Here is a 16797-nt window from a genome sequence, read left to right on the forward strand (position 1 = left end):
TGCATACACGAGCATTCTTGGTGTCAGCCTTCATTACCCAGCTTAAGCAAAAGGGTCATCCGGTCACTTCAAAAGTGCGACAAGGGTTATGTCATGCCTGAACCTCCGAAGAAACAAATTTTATTGTCCTACGGTGAATTCGTACATTTTCAGAATAATCTGGCATTATGGCTTCCGCTTAGGCCCATTAGCTGACATATTGCTAGTCGGCGGTTCATGTAAAGGAAAAACCCGATTTCTATGAATTACTAAACGGCCAATATAAACCTTCCCCTACTCCACTTTCCCGCAATCGACGCGTAAAATATATACCAATTGAAATAAATTGATTGTTCCCTCCTTTAAAGTGAAATGAATATCTTTTCTTCTTATCAGATTGCGAAGAGGGGCTTTCAATTATCGGCAGATTCAATGCATGGGTTATTTATCGGCTTATCTCAAAACAAATTGAACAACTTGATAAAACTTTCAAGTGAAAACAAAGGACTAACATCAACGCGAACGCCAGGGATTGGTTACTGTGGCATCGACTGTTTGTCAATATAGGGGAGTGCATATGGAAACATACAGTTTTCTTAATCTGAGTCAATCTGTGTGGAATGTATATCCTAGAGCAATTCTAGTTTTGCTTTCCTGTTGATCTGTATATTTATGTATTTTCCCCTATTCTGTAAAGTATACGGACATTTATGAAGTCCGAAATAAAGTAATGTTAATAAATGATTAAGGAATCTTAATCGTTTCCCGAATACTGGAGGCGTTTTTCAACAGGTCAAGTCCCACAAAACATACATTTAGCGGAAAGATCATGAGGCAAAGCGTTGTCGGCGTGTTTAATACCCTGGTTTGAGTTTTTCTCTTGAAAAAACGAATTCAAGCATGGGCTTTATGTGAACAGAGAAGATAATGGTCCAACGATCTTGCAGGATTAAGGTTGCTGACATAATGTTTACTCACGACGATTTGTGCCTAACATGGCACACTTGTTGATCGGCACTATCCAGAAGAAGCATTTATAAGGTTTCATAAACATTTCTATGTAAGCTGTCCGCATAGAGTAACTCGTACAACCTGGCAGAACTTTATCCCAAACGCATAAATCTTTTCGTTGTTTTATATTTCAAGTTGGGCCCAGCCTTATCATCGGATATTGTGGGCAGTCAATGCCGTATTGAGCGTGACTGTGGACCAACTTGTGACCAGTTATTGATCTTACCATTCTTACATAGATAGGCATATGTGGTATTTTTCTGATTCTTATGCGCGGCTTGATATAGGAAAAATTAAAGTCATTAAAGGTCACACGAGCTAAACATTTTATTGCGCAGTATAACTCTTCAGACAAAATGGAGACCTTGAAATTGTCAGCTTCCCCATGTGCCACTGCTGTGTCCAACTGTCGACCGTTAGCGTACGAAAACCTTATATTTCTACTTTTGTTGTCATTATTTTAAGCTGCTGGATATTCGACATTGGACTTTGCCGAGGGTTATCACAAACTACTTTGCAACCTCACTCATCCTTAACAAACATAAAGCATCCTCAAGAGTTTCAGCTCTCTCAATTGTCAATAACAATCTCGTCAAGGGGTTCAAAGATATCCGCAGTAATAACAATCAGGTTATTCTGACCTATCTGTATTATCTAAATAATGGAACTTTCACGTGACCTTCACGAGCATCCTTTCAGAGTCTGGCACCGAATCAATGTTTGTCATGGTTAATTCGCAATCGTGCGCTATGCCGGTGAGAGCATGGCTTCTTTTTTGTTCGAGTTCTCGGTCGGGAAGTGGTTGAACAGTTTGAGCGGGGGATATTACACACTTATCTTTTACCCCCTTGCGCGCGAAACGTGATGCCAGGAATCGTTAACGAGCGAACTTGACCTCTCCATGGAACATACTTAAATGGCAAGTGTATGTACGTATACGTCACTTAAACTTTTCAAGGATATCCATTTCCCAAGGATCTTCGTTCTCTGTCGAAGTCTTCGCACATGACAGAAAAATAACAAAGCATGCGGGCTACAGAAATTAAATGGATTCAATCAGCAAACTTGCCGGTGTGTTTAGGAAGATTTTCAAGGTTTTTAAAGTCTTGTGAAAAATATAACAATCGCGTTTTCCCCCGGCTGATTTGATTTGTCTCTGCAACAGTCCCTCGTCGTCGGAGGGACTGCCTCTGTAAATGATTAGTAATGCTCAAAAAAGTGAGTTTTGGTAAAAAAGGTTTCAATTTGTCAATGTTTTGCGTTTCATTATTATTAAAATGGTATCGTTGGTGACTTTAAAGAAGTAGTGGATGTAGTTGCATCGAACATGATCGGTCAACGTCATTAAACAGACGGGTGTAAACCAACGTCGGCCGGGTGACGAGTTTTGGCCGTCTTACTCACCATCCACGCACAACGGAATGAAGAGCCCAATCTGAGAGACAGGACCGCCCACATTGAGCCGACTGATTATCTCAGTTGGTAGAGCTACCGCAATGTATACGGGATGTGTGTGGGTTCGAGTCCCGCATGGGTCACTTTTCATTCATCACTGCATTTCATAACGTCTATGCCACATGGTACTTAGTGATGTAATAACTCCCGCGTGGGTCTAATGTGTTTCAAGATAGCGTCGCCCTTCAGAAAGTAATTGTAGCCTGTAAATGAGAGCCGAAAAATGTCTTCTTTATGTGTCATATTTTGCCTTGCCTGTCAGAAGCAGATCTGGTCGTCATTAAAGATCATTTTCGGGTAGAATAACAATGGTGGTGTTACATGATCAATTTCAACATTTCAACATCACGCTTATAAACAACCAATTGGGCATCCTCATCAAACTCAGAGACCATATTGTGTGTGTGTGTATATATATATATATATATATATATATATATATATATATATATATATATATATATATATATATATATATATATATATATATATATATATATAATATATTATATATATATATACACACACACACAAAATTAGTTCAAGTACAAAGTAATTATATCTGTTACTTAAGTTTCATGCATTCTGCAATCATCAGACAGAAGAATTACGAAGTGAAAGGATTCTTAGCTCGACAGTCTTATATGTGTGTGATCGAGACGTACCATTCTATTTGTAGGTGGTCCCGACCGTACATATACAAGACTGTCGAGCGAAGAATCCTTTCACTTCTTCTGTCTGATAATTGCAGGATACATGAAACTTATGTAACAGATATCATTACTTTGTACTTTTGTAGTTGAAGTAATTTTGTGTTATTATTTATAACGCTCTGCTTTAGCATCGAGCACTGTAATTTCCCACGAGGACATCTGTATACTTCAATATGTATATATATATATATATATATATATATATATATATATATATATATATATATATATATATATATATATATATATATATAGACATATATATATATATATATATATATATATATAATACATACATACATACATACATACATACATACATACATACATACATACATACATACATACATACATACATACATACATACATACATACATACATACATACATACACACAAAACTTGATTCTCAGAGGGATAGACCTTGGATTATCGATGAACATATCTTCTGAAACGTTTAAAGTGTTATCACTTGTCAATGTAACAGCTTGTTTCATGATCGAAACAGCCAACATTACGCCTGGCCCCCATGTAAATCGTGATGCATTATGCATTGTTCGCAAAACAAATATACCAAATAAAGCATATAAAACAATAAGGGAGCCAGCAAAGTGGCAAGATTCGTAATTTTATTTATTTATTAAATTTTGTTTATTCCAGTTCACCAATGGGAAAGCGATTCCAGGCTCTTTTAAAATATCAATACATTGACAAATATAAAACCCCAGAAAAAGAACACATGCACAAATAGAGATAAAAGTCCTGATGTTTGAAGACAGGAATGAAATCAACGAACTTTTGAAAAAATCGTTGTACACTGTAACCTCTTTATCTTGTCAAATACTTCAGCACGAAAGTCGACATCTCTCACTACATTAGATTGATTAGAACGATACGTAAAGGGACATTTTTTTGACGCGGTGCACTAAACGTTCTGATAACTAAAGAAAGCAATGAAACATGTCTACAATTTACGACATCACGTGTTGCACCACTTTTGAAAATTGGTACAACCCTCGCACAATAAAACATGGTTTGAAAACGCACATTGTTGAATTACTTGTTGAAAGTGGTACTTAAAAGGGATTGCACATATTTCTCGGCTCAGTGCTTGCGAAAATTACCTGACGCGATGTTTAGACCCATTTCATTCTTTGAATTTCTGAATTCTCTGAGATGCTTAAGAAGCATGTCTATGGGGATAGGGTGTATCACAGTCTTGCTGATGACTAAATGTGTAAGTATCCCAACCGAGCTAAAACACTGATTGAAAGTAAATACTGAATAAAACCTACCATTTATTTGTGCTTATTTGTTAAGACATCATTACATACTAAAGAGTTCGAGGCACATTTTGATTGTGATTTTGCATTTTGTAAATTGTATGTAACATGTCCTCTATCCTCCGTTAAGTCTCACAAGACTGGGTATATTTAGATAAGTACTGGTCAGCAGATCATTTTGCTTAAAATTTTACCGTCAGAACTTATTTTCGCCATGTATGTGACAATGTCCAGCAAATAACTTAACCTTCACTCTGCTTGTCAACGTAATTCAACGCCTGCAGCCAATGGTCCTTCAAGAAAAATGACGATCCTGATATTTAAATAATTGTATGCACCGGAAAACAGTTGAAGCATTGATGCGTATGTGACTCAACAGTGAGCAGTCATGCAAGCTTTGCACTCCAAGTTATATTGCATGTGAACGAAAAATTGACGGAATGGCGACACAACGTCTGTTTGACCCGAAATGAACAGTCGATCATGTGGAGTTTCCCAGCAACACGAAATAGGAATTAAAAAAATGAGTTTCAGTTGATACATGTGCAGTAAGGCTTAGTTGATACATTTATTAACCATATTTCGGATGGCAAGGACGTTTCCACAAACGAAATCCTTATTAGTGATGTGTATTCAGCTATCAAGAACGTGACTAAAGACTTACGGGAAAGCAAAAACTCTCAGATCCTTCGGCTTCCGACTCTTCGTTCACACTTACCAGTGTAAATGAACCCGGAAGTGTCGACGAGACTTTCACCTACTACGTCAGTACACAATTGCATACGCCAGGAACCACTTTCTTGATTTAAAACAGTTTCTCGTGCTCGTGACATAATGTTGTTGATTTAAAATTCCCTATGGGTTAACATAGCATGAGTGCATTGCAATTTAAAGATTTCTCTATTAGGACCTATACGTACTAAAAGAAATCAAAAACATCAAATTCGGCATCAAGTTTTTAGAGTTAATAATTATATATTTTCTGTGGTAAGGTCTTTGCCCTTATGGACACAGTACAAATTTCAAACGTGGTGTACTATGCAAACATACACAGGCATATGTGTGTGGTGAATGCATATGCTAACATTTATTGTTAATTTCAGACTGTCACGATTCTTCGCTAATAATAAAGAAAACTAGATATTTTAGCTGATTTGTCAAAATATATTATTTGGATCGTCCCTCCACAGAGCCATATATGTCTATTATGTTATCGTTAGAGACCATAATATGTCGATGCAATGTACCTTAAATGCAAAATCCCTCAATTTTTCGTCAGAGAATTCCACCAAGAGTCTGGCGCGCTGCAAATGCCGTGCTCAGGGAGCAACATTAATCTATACAACCATAGACGTGCCTGATATTTGGTGTATTAAGCTGAAAAGTGGCCGTCCTGCGATCCATAAAGATTTTCAATAAATTAACTATCTAATCAGTGGTTGTCATTGATTTTCCGGCCTTGCAGACTGACTTGTCCTGCCACAATATTTTGGTCGATTTTCCTTTTCAAATCGAGCCTTTGGGGAGAAGTAAAATCGATCGCATGACGTAAATTTTCGAGCACGGCAATGAATCAGAGCAAAGGTGGCGTCGAGCAATAGGTAAGGCAAAGAAAGTGTTTTAGATCACTGTTGGCCCAAGTGAAAAATGGTACATAGTTATATTGAAAGAGTTTCTGGCGGCATTCGCTTAAAAAACTGACGTTGTTTTTTTGCTTAGGCTACCAATTATTACAGCCAGTAACTCATACGTTCTACTGTGTAGGATGCGCAATGTAGAAATCGTCCCCGCTTAGATATGAAAACCATTTCCTTTCGGCGGGTCTCATTAGTCGAGAGTTTTTTTGTAACACTGTGAAAGGAAGCCCAAAGAATTCTGTTATGCCCACGGCAATATTTTTGATAAAGCCAGCGTTCAGGCATATGCACTTTGATTAATATTTACTCTTGGTACAAAGCTCAAGAGATACTGACAAAATAATTTTGTAATGGATGCCCATTAAGTGGGTCGACAAAGGGCCGATTCACGATTTGCCGTAAACCCTGTGAGAGACGAAAACGTTATTCTTAGAAGCTATATCTTATTGATGTTCTATGTAAGCAAAAATACAAAAATGATTCTTTCTTGAAGTAAACTGTTGAGATCAAGGCAGTTGGAGAATGAGCAATGTAACTTTGAAAAAGCGTCGTACTTAGTCTAAGATGTGTTTGAAGAAAGAAAACAAAAAGACATTTCTACGACACAGCTGTGCACGTGGGGGCCAGTCACTAGAGCAATTTTAATTTTACATTGTTATCCCCAAACTCCTTAGGAGCACCGTATTGTTGTGCGTTACTGAGGGTCCTATCGGAAGTCCGTCGTCGGCTGCAGCATTAAATAAGAGGACCATGTCAAAGATAAGAACATAAATTGACATTATCATTAATTACGTTATGTCAACTTTGAGCGATTCAATGGTCATTATGAAAGTGACGGTAAATTATAAATATTTATCTCCTAATAGAACAGGTGAAAAAATGCCCAGAAGCGCATATAATATCTCTCTTACAAATTAAGGGAGCCGTCATTATTTACGGCCTGGGGGATCGGAGGAATTTCATCGAAAACTCCGTAATTTCGAGTAACCCCCCTTCTTGCAAACCAAGATTAATTTGACTAACCCCTTCTCTAACTCAGAAATTTAGACTGAACCCCCCTCCAACTTAGAAGAGATAAGAAGAGTTAGTTAAAGTGAAGAGTTAAGAGTTAAGTTAGAAGAGTTAAATACAAATTTTACAAAATTACAGTAATAGTAAAGACTGTTTAAATACTGATGTACCCTGCTTGCTTATTATCGGTTATCTCATGACGGTTGAAAAAGGTGAAACCAACAAAATGAAATTCAAAGTGACAACAAAATACAGATGTAAAAGCTCGCGCTGTAACTGTTTTCCAACCATATAGTTTAATTTGGATGGGTATCATGACAGGGTTGTCACCAGGATATCTAACTGGGCAGAATTTGAAAGTACATAGGGAGAAATTAGTGTGCAATGGTGCAGTCTGATGCAGTCTCAGAGGTGATTTCTATTTGTATTGTCCATTAAAACTGTTAGAAAACCCCAACGGGAGAGCACGAGAGCGGGTGTCCCCCCCTCTCGCATCGAAAAATCTGAGAATTTATGTGTGCAATGGTGCAATTTGAGAGGTGTTTCAATTTATTTTGCACCAAAAATTGAGTAACCCCCTTCTTCCTCTCTACATGTTGAACATCCCCATGAGCAGCGTTGGAAACTACGCCCGTCCTACCGTCCGAGACGGGTAACTTTTCAGTCGGACGGGAGGAAAATTGTACTTCCACGTCCGTGTGTCGGGCTCTCGATAGTAGCCCATACGGCATACCCAGTAATGTCATCGATCATGATCAGCTCCTTCTAGATGTTGTTTTAAACGAAATGTAGTATACCAATATGTCGGACTTCGACGCGCTTATGCTACTGAAACTGTGCAACTGTGTGACGCCGGAATGCAATGCAACCGAGACATGTAAACACGGGTAAACAGGAAGTCGCTCATACTAGTAAATCTCACACTAAGCGAGATTTGCGCGATATCAGCCAGTGCTATAAATATAAAGATATAAAGGAAAGATATAAAGATATAAAGGATATAAATGAAAATGAGGGCAACTCCAAACATCGGCTCTACAAAGATTGTTTAGTATTACGATATGGTGAATAAAAGGATCATTGCATTTATTTTATTTTGTGTGGAATACATGGCGAGACACCGGTGAATCCATAGTGCCTTGACCCTAGTCATGTGATTTGGGTCCCCGGTAAACCGGTTTGTTGATTGAGTGATTCGTCTTAACGGTGTTTCGGAACCAAAAATGGGGTTCCTTCATCAGTTGCTCTCTTGTTTTGTATCCCATCCGTTTGGTTGTGTGATGAAGTCATCTTCGTCCTCCAGGAGGAGAAGCCAGATTCGTTATTGAGAGAGTTAGCCACTATTGACTGACTCTATAGTGAGCGATCCGGTGTGTGGTGTCATATTATATTTAAATGACCCAGCATCGACCGGAGTTTCTGGACGCTTATAAGGATTTTTGTTTTAGGGCATATTATGAGCGTTGCTAGTGCTTGTTATGTTAACAGTAAATGTTGTACTAATCTGTCAACGGTTAGTTTGTTTTAGGCATTTAAATCGATTATCCGAACTTTTAGTTTTGTGTCAATTTTTCCTGGACTTTGTAATAGATTTCGGGTCGATATTGGTGCCTTCTTTCCGGCGTTTGAAAAGCATGTCGTGAAGGGCTGCTTCGAGAAATAAATCTTGTTTCTCTGTGTTTAGCCATTCCCAGGTTTCATGGTTTCGTTAACAATATTTGCTGTAAACGGCCTTTGAAATCGGTATGGTCTGAGGAGAGTATCGGTTTATTTAATTCATGCCGCCAACTTTGATTACTTATATGGCAGCTCTCTCAGTTTTTGATTTTCTTTGCCAGATGATGTTTTCTGTATTGCTCAGCAATCTTTTCAGTTTGGTTGATTGTGGTACCAATTCGATGACAGATTGCATCTTGGTTTTATACGATAAAGTGGCATAAAATGGAGACAAATTTTAAAAAAATGTTTCCCCGTTGTTAAAACCGCTATCGTGAAACCTTTTAACTGTTTGAGCGATATGGGCAAAGTGTGTTTGAATTAACTAATTAATTAATCAGAGTGTTATCAGCATTGTTATTGTAGAAATTTTGTATTCAAGTCCGGATTAGAATTCATTTCAAACAGTGGAATTCAGAACAGTTTGTTTGTAAGATCATAGTTAATACTCATGTTGAAAATAAAGTTGTTTACAGTTTGAAGTACATAATGGTTTTGTGTTTTTTGAATGAATGGATTTGTCAAAAATTCAGGACAGGCAACTTTCTGGCAGGACAGGCAAGTTTTGAAAGTTACCAGTCCTGATGTCTGGCAAATATTTTGGCCAGTTTCCAACACTGCCATGAGGTATTCAATTTTTCGAGTGACCCCCTCGCATTCCTCCGACCCCCAGGCCGTAAACAATGACGGCTCCCGAAATAGATTGACTTTCTCCTTTTTGGCCGTAGTGTTCAGACTGAGACATCGGCTACCAGTTAGGACAATTAGCCTAAGTTGTTACAATGAGACCAATATGCTTGAAAGGGATTGGTTACCTTGAGTTTCATAATTTTGCCGTTTGTGTTGTCTCTCATAGTTAGTTGGCCAACCATTCGAATATGGCCGTAAATTGGTAATAAGGGACGTTTAAGTGCCATTACGGCAAAAGAGGAAAAGTGAAATACGCTCGAAAAATATAAGGTGATTTGAATTGTTAGGCAGTGTCCTGTACAGGCAAAAATAACAATTTTTCAAATGTTTTTTTTTATACAGACCAGCATGAAATGGTCAGCTTGTCGCACATGTGTTTTTTGAATTGCAACATTAAGCGGTCAATTCTACATTTGCCCAATGGAACAAAGCTGTATGAGTTTTCCTTATTACAATTCACATACACGAATACGATATGTGTTATTAAAAAAAAACGAGACGCATATAAATTAGATATTTCGTTGGAAAGTATTCGTATTCTCCATTGACAACGCCGAGTCGGTGATTATGCAATGTACGCTTCAATAGAGGGAGTTTAAAGTACTCAAACGCACTATTGAAAATTAAAGGTGGATGTTGCCACACGATGTTGAGCTCTTAGCTCTTGAGGTCACTACGCTGCAAACTGAGAGGTTAAATGATTCAAGAAACTGAGATGTAATCAAAACAGTAGAGACTACGATAGAGCGTACATCACTTCATTATTAAAACGACCAACAGACTCAGAGTTTTGAAACCTATTAACATTTCGCAGCACGCTTCACTATTTAATTTTCGAAAAATTTGACCTAACAAAGTACGCCGGCCTCTTACAATGGTTAAGCTGTATAGTAATGAAGAACGTGCTTTCCAATTTTACTTTAATCACTCTTGTAGAGGAAGTAGGCGCTCGACTGCTTGTGTATGGTGATCATCACACCCGATATCGCGCCTGGCGATTCCAAAGCAAACAAACAAACAAACAAACAAACAAAAGAAACAAAAACAAACAAAAACAAATAAAATAATAAACAACCACAAAAAGTATTCTGATAGGATTCTCTTCGTCGTCATTTATGCCTTTAATATTCCAGACACGTAAGATATAGCTCCGTGCACTACAATTCTCGACGTAAAGTTGTGTTTCTTGGTCTAGAACTTTCTCTGCCTCTATGCAATAATTATGCCAGCTCGCTCGTCAGTTGATGCTTTATTAACTGGATATAGTATAGTATATCAGTATATGAGTCTATGCATGAATTATGATCGTTAATGTCATCAAGTAATTGTTACTTGAATTATGATCACTTAATCGTTAATGTCATAGAGTAATTATCATTGTATTTATTCTTGTCCCCCCATTTTGTTGAGTCCTATATTTAGCTGCAAATATTCCACTTCAATTATGATTGCATTATACGTTACCATTGAGTTGTCACACCCGAAAGGTTACAGTCTCCGAGTGATGCGAAGACATCATCAGAACAGTATAGAGTTTGACAATATAGATTGAGAAAAGAAAAATATCATCATTAGGCTTATGATACTTAAAAGATGTCCATAAAAGATCTAGACATAATGTAACCATTCTTGCGAGAAGGGGAAAAGAAAACTGTCATAATTAGTCATCTGATATTTTAAAAAGTGCGTAAATGTCACAGACATAATGTAATTATTCTTGCAAGAAGAAAAGAGCACTTTGTTGGGTCCTATATTTAGCTGCAAATATTCCACAGACGTAAGCGGAAGCTTGTAAAGGCACGTATCCTTTTGAGCAACTTGTCCACAAGGTAAACAATGGCCAACATCTCAGTGTCTGTCTCTTTCAGCAACAGAGTCGACGCCGACATATTTTTCATGTGAGATGTGCTGTGTAGCTGTCACAAACGCATCTTGCAAATATATATTTCTTCTTTGTAAGCCAGTGGCATGTGCACACACACAGACTGCCCGCATTTCCCGTCTTCGCTCATGGACAGCCTTCATCTTAGTGGGATTCAGGCGATTGAATGAAGTAGAACAATATAGCACAAGGTGACCTGCTGCGGAGTCGATCGATTTTGCGACTGGAAAAGACAGCGAACAAAGGAAACATTAAAGTACATTTACATCGTAAATTTAGTCTAAATCTATGACGTCAGGATTGAGTGTCATGTCCTGATAACTGCTGCTATTGATCGTTAGGAACCCTTTTTTCTTTCTGACAGGGAGCACAGTGAATTGTATGAAGCAATAAGCACTCTTATGAAAGAACGGTATTATTTTTTACCATACAAACAAGCCCATATCACTCAATCCTGGTGACGTTTACCGTAAAATATCAACCGCGTTACGGTTAAGGCCGAGATGTGCACGATTAACATTATCAGTTTTGGAGGGTTTCCATCTACATTTGCCATTTAGTGAATGAACTAAATGACTTTCGCTATGGCTACCGCTTTCGTCTACGATGCGATCATGTCGACATAAAAATTTACAGAGGTTTGAGAAACAAGGATATTTCGGGTAGCTTAAGAAGGGAATAATATGTTTTATCTTGCCAAGTTATACCATGGTTATTTATTAAAGTTCTTGTAATATTTTTAGAGAGACTCATATTGCATTGTTAGAACAGTAGTCTACCTTCGAACAGGGCTGGTAGTGGGCGCGGGTTGTGATTGCGATGTCGCATGTTGACTTGGCAACTGTCAGTGTATACAAAACAAAATGAAAGCCTTTCTCCACTCCGTACGACGATCGAGCGCGGTCGAAATAGCGAGAGATTGAAATCAGAGGAAAGATTTTGATCGATAACATCTGCGTAAAAACATACTTATCCATAATTGCAGCATTTGTGTAATTTGGCCTGCGAAAGACATTCGCCTTCGTCTGGTGTCTGACGCGGCACAAATAACATTCAAGCTGATACGACTCAGGAACAAGCTAATAACCTCTAAAAACCATTAAGGTCTGAAAAGGTCATTAAAAAAATCAACAAATATCTGTAATCTGAATCGGTGAAACTAAACGCTTATCAAAATTCACTAGTACAGTGTTTAATCCAGGATGTCATCATCAGGGGGTGGGGTAGGGATGGGGGATTACCCCTTTACCAGAAAATTTAAGGGGAATTAAACAGTTCATGTGTTCTACTTGTACCTCTAAGGGGTGACTGACACCATTTCATTTTGGGATGGTTTCCCCTTTACAAATTACTAGGGGGTGCCAACATGTCAACAGAGAAGGAACCCCCATCCCCCTGTCTGGATGAAACATGGTATGTAAATTATCACAGGTAAATAGAAATAAAGACCCCTCTTACGTTTCCCGCTGTCAATTTCAAGAGCTAATGCTTTTCTGTATGGTGTCAACTTGTGCATAGCTTTGCCGTTGTGTAACATACGCTTTTTGTTTGTCTCCTTATTTGTGTAACACACCAATTTTGAAAGGTGGTTGTGGCTGTAGACGTGTTACCAAGCAAAGTGAATTGATTTTTCCGGTATGACGTATTCCACTGAATAGTCTCCATCTTAAAAATTCATGTTTTTGTCTAATGACAGCTGAGACGAGCAGAGTAACTTGAGAAATATCATCGGCTTTTCATGGGCGATGCAAATTAAAGACGAGAATTCGATGCCCTATTTCGGGACTGTTGGCGTAGATTTGACGTTCGCTGAAATATAGTGTCAGGGACATACTGTTTACTAGTATTCTGTGTGGTTATATTTACCTGGGATCGTCCCACCTGGAAGCTTTAAGGGATGTATCCTTTTGATAAACTTTAGTATATAACTGATGCAAAAATATTTGAAATTTCATCGGCTTCACAGGCAAGGATCTGACGTTTATCGAATTTTAATCCCCTTTGAAGATAATCAACCGTTTCTAAAGTAATAACGACCGCTGATTTGAAAGTAATTACTTAATTTTCAGGAATGATTGTGGAAAGCGTATTTGAATGTTAACTGCAGTAGATTCCGGATCATTCACATTTCCTCTAACATTTTCCAATGTTTATGTGATTGACTATTTTCCGCTCATTGCAATCTCTCGAGATGTCGCTATTCAATGTTCTAATCGGTTGCCTACTACACTGAACGAGACTAGCTCAGCATGAAAGTGTATTATCCGCATATAGTTTAACTGAAATGGGTTAACTCCGAGTCTGCGTACCCTAAACGCTATATACTGAGCGCAGTTTCTACAGCGACGCCAGACGATGTCCTGTTTAACCGCTCTTAGCGTAGCATAGCAAGGGCCTGTCATTATGACCGAAATCGTTTTTTTTTTGTTTACCATTATACTGATTTTTACTGGATGTCCTCTTTCAACCTTATTGACTATTAACATCGTCTTCCATATATCAGAAAAGCCTTTTTAACCACAGATTTCGCAAAAGTGTCAATAAGCTCTTTCCTTTGCTTGTGCAATCCGATAGGTATGATTGACAACAACATCATCTATCCTACTGATCAGAAATCTGGCGCTGAATGAACACGCAAGCATTTTAATCCTGGCCCGTAAATACAACATCAGGACATTTTGACTGACATTTCTGTCCCGGAAATTATTTCCTCTCTCTTCATCGATTATGAATGATTCATTTCTATCTGAGCAGACGTGGTAATTTTTTGTCTGCGGTAGGATAATAGAATGAGCGATCGGCCCAGAAATGACACTATATGACTGATATCGGTACCATGGCTACACACCTTTTCACTGCTCAGGTTCACAGACCCACCTAGATTCCAGACCATATGACAGTTAAACTAAATTTTGCTATGTTGGGGAATTGTAAACGAGTTGATAAAAAGTGACAGTGGCATGAAATGATTTCGATTACGTTTGACGTGACAATACACCAGCGTTGCTAATAGGAAGTGATGATCTCGCTGAGAGGTATATATACCCATTGATTTGAACGTGATAGTTCTATATATGAAACATGTAACAGTTGAGTTTTTCAAATGTCGTTCTTGTTGGCACTTTTTCCTTCACTGCATGTTATTGAGAGTAAATGATGGTCAATAAATACATTTTGTTGCTTGTCGTGTTTCTCATATAATTTATATGACATTAATGACAATATTCAAAGATCGATAAGTGTATTTTACATGTCTAGTGTTGGCTCTAAACATCAAGAATTAAAAGACTGTACACTGACAACTATTATTTCTTGTATCACAAAACAAATGGACATAAATACATAAACACATGTTATGGCCGAGTTACATAGGGACACTCAGAAACCTTACTACAGGCTACTCATCGAGCAAACGATTTGCCTGTTCATGTGTAGAAAAACGTTCTGCAGCAGTGAAAAATATCTTTAGTTTCATGACCATGCAAGCCAATCATGTAAAAAATCAGTAGGTTTGATCTGTGCGAAAAACGTGTTAGTATACTAAGTATACTATACGTTTTTCTGCCGAGTTAAATAAAATTTCTTGGCTTACGTAAGGACACTGGACTCATCTCTTTTGGTGCTACTAATCAGTGCTTGTATGAGGATATTTTCAAGATAATTTTATACTTACATACACCTCATTTACATTGTAGTGTTGAATTTAATCATAACGTAGCATTGGCATGGTGTCATACAACCGTGTAAACGGTAGAAGACTTTGGTATAAAATTAAAGGAACTTTGCTAACACAGGAGTTCTAGAGGAAAAATAGGTAACACACGGTTTGAGGCAACCACAATTAAAATGAATTACGGCTTCAAGCAGTGTTGACGGCCGGGGCCCATGCAATTGGCGGCATAAGTGCGAAGCATTTGAAGCGCTCTCAGTATAAAAGTAAGTGGCATAATGGTTTCTTTAAGAAGAAAAAGGAAATATAAAAGCTGTGCAAGCTGCAGTTGCTTAGCTACCTGACAATAGGTTCAAGATCAAATAAGGTCATATAAAAATTTCGTGAGCAATGTTATGCCCTATACTGGTCCTATCTAAACAAATAAGACCCTTGCAGTTACGGACATACGTGAAAGTGGGTCAAAGATCATCAAAGCATTTAATTAGGGGAAAACCACCTTACTTGTCGACATCCAAATAATCCAAGCCTATAGTCTTTGTGATTACTAAGATGTATGAATTTAGATCAAGGGTTATCAGAGATCACCTATAAACTTTAGATAAAATTATGGTCCCTTACTGCTCAAAATTTTTCCTAAAGCAAACCTCTAGCTGTTTTAGTTTCTAAGATATCTAAAAATAGGTCAGATGTCATCAAAACACATTAATCACATACTGCTTTTTACAGGTCAAACGTGTTTAAATTTTGGAAAGGAAGTTTGAATATTATTTCATGGTTATCATAGTGTTTTTGTAAACCGCACTGCAGCTACCATAATTTTAAAGGTCACAGGGCATGCATGTCACATACTAAATTCCTACTTGATTGACTTGATACCCTCTGGTACTTGAGTAGAATCCATCTAAAATGGCGATCAGGTCACCGGAATTTTGGTGGGTAAGATGCACACGCTCTCACTTGACGTGCGCTCTCGCTCAGTGTCGGCGTGTTTTCCAGCTCAAGGTGGCGGAAGAAATGGTCGAAGAAAAAGGACAAGAAGATTTTTATTTTCCAAGTCAACGTTTAATAATACTCAAATTCCTGTACAGAAAAGTACGTATCAAATCAATGAATTCCATAAAAACGAAACAGAAAAAAATGAAATTATAAAAATGCCGAAAAAATGAGATAAAACAGAATGACTATTGAACTGGAAACACGAAGAAACAAGCTGATGATAGGAAACGGGTGTACTGGAACAACCAACTGATGTACTGGAACATCTTGGAAACTGAGAAGATTATCAGCAATAAATGAAAACTACAAAAGCGATGACACAAAAGTAGCGACGAGATAGCGGAGAAAACATGATGAATTATGCACACAGCCAGACGTGAAATGCCAGCGGTTTCTGAAAGTAAGCACACTTTAAGTCAATCACATAAGGCGAGCTGCGAGATATATTCAATGAAAAGGAGAAATAAGTATGAAATTATGGAGCCAAAGCAGAGCACAATAAAGTCATTCGCAAAACGTTAGGACGAGAAAACAAAACTTCTCACATCTCACACAAAATGACGCATATAACCGCCTATGAGGAGACCCGTCCAATAAATTAACGGTGCCATCAAAGGGTCTTCTCAAGCACTGACTAAACACCCTTTCATTCCGAGAAGTACGGCGCCAATGACGAGCTAGGTGTCTTCTAAGGGCAGGATGAGCTCAAATGTGGAAGCACACAAAAGGACAGGTTTGTAATCACAACAGTA

Source organism: Ptychodera flava, chromosome 6 (genome assembly GCF_041260155.1).
Source record: "Ptychodera flava strain L36383 chromosome 6, AS_Pfla_20210202, whole genome shotgun sequence".
NCBI classification, from domain to species: domain Eukaryota; kingdom Metazoa; phylum Hemichordata; class Enteropneusta; family Ptychoderidae; genus Ptychodera; species Ptychodera flava.